General features: G+C 41.2%; 1 protein-coding gene across 1 annotated transcript in view; it reads right to left on the bottom strand.

The window, feature by feature from the left end:
* Positions 1-1,185, bottom strand: part of MRPS35 (mitochondrial ribosomal protein S35) — a 31,300-nt gene that overhangs the window by 17,992 nt on the left and 12,123 nt on the right. The gene's annotated exons all lie outside the window — the stretch shown is intronic.

Raw genomic sequence — 1,185 nt, 5'->3', positions numbered from 1 at the left:
AAGAGAATCACTTGAGCCCAGGAGTTTGAGGTTGCTGTGAGCTAGGATGCCATGGCACTATACCTAGGGCAACAGCTTGAGGCTCTGTCTCAAAAACTAACTTTTTTTTTTGAGACAGAGTCTCACTATATCGCCCTCAGTAGAGTGGTGTGGCATCATAGCTCACAGCAACCTCTAGCTCCTAGGCTTAGGTGATTCTCTTGCCTCAGCCTCCTGAGTAGATGGGACTACAGGCGTCAAAAACTAACTTACATGTTATTCTATGTAGCTATTAAAAATAAAATTAAAGAATATTTAGCAATATCAGGACATCTTTAATTCTTTTTTTCTTTTAATTTGGAAAGAAGCACTTTATTTCTTTTCTTTTCTTTCTTTTTTTTGAGACAGAGTCTCAAGCTGTCGCCCTGGGTAGAGTGTCATGGCATTGTAGTTCACAGCAACTCCAACTTGGACACAAGCTATCCTCTTTTTTTGTTGTTTTTGCAGTTGTCATTATTGTTTAGCTGGCCCAGGTGGGGTTTGAACCCACCAGCCTCGGTGTATGTGGCCAGCACTCTACCCACTGAACTATGGGCAGGTGCCGCCTCACGCAATCCTCTTGCCTCAGTTTTTCCATTTTTTTTAGAGACAGGGTCTCGCTTTGTTCAGACTGGTCTCAAATTTGTAAGCTCAAACAATCCACTTACCTTGACCTCCCAAAGTGTTAGGATTACAGGGGTGAGGCACTGCACGTGGCTCTTTTTTTTTTGTCTCACTCTGTTGAGTACCATGGCATCATAGCTCACAGCAACCTCAAACTCCTGGGTTTAAGTGATTCTCTTGCCTCAGCCTCCTGACTAGCTGGGACTACAGATGCCTACCACAATGCCCAGCTAGTTTTTCTATTTTTAGTAGAGATTGGGTCTTGGTCTTGTTCAGGCTGGTCTTGAACTCCTAGGCTCAGGTGATCCACCTGCCTTGGCTTCCAAATTGCTAGGATTACAGGTGTGAGCTACCACGCCCAGCCAAATGTTTAATTCTTATTGTTAAGTGAAAAAGAACAGGTTACTAAGCACATACAGTATTATGCCATTTAAATACACAAAATCCAGCTGTATATATACTAAAATGAACTACTGTCATTAGCAGTGGTTATTAATTAATGTTAGAATTATAGGCAAATTTATAATTTTTTTTTTTTTTTTT

The sequence above is a fragment of the Otolemur garnettii genome, unplaced genomic scaffold (assembly GCF_000181295.1).
Source record: "Otolemur garnettii isolate 467f Iridium unplaced genomic scaffold, OtoGar3 scaffold00057, whole genome shotgun sequence".
Classification (NCBI taxonomy): Eukaryota; Metazoa; Chordata; class Mammalia; order Primates; family Galagidae; genus Otolemur; species Otolemur garnettii.
The sequence above is the reverse complement of the archived record's forward strand: the minus strand, read 5'-3'. Positions and strand labels throughout refer to the sequence as shown.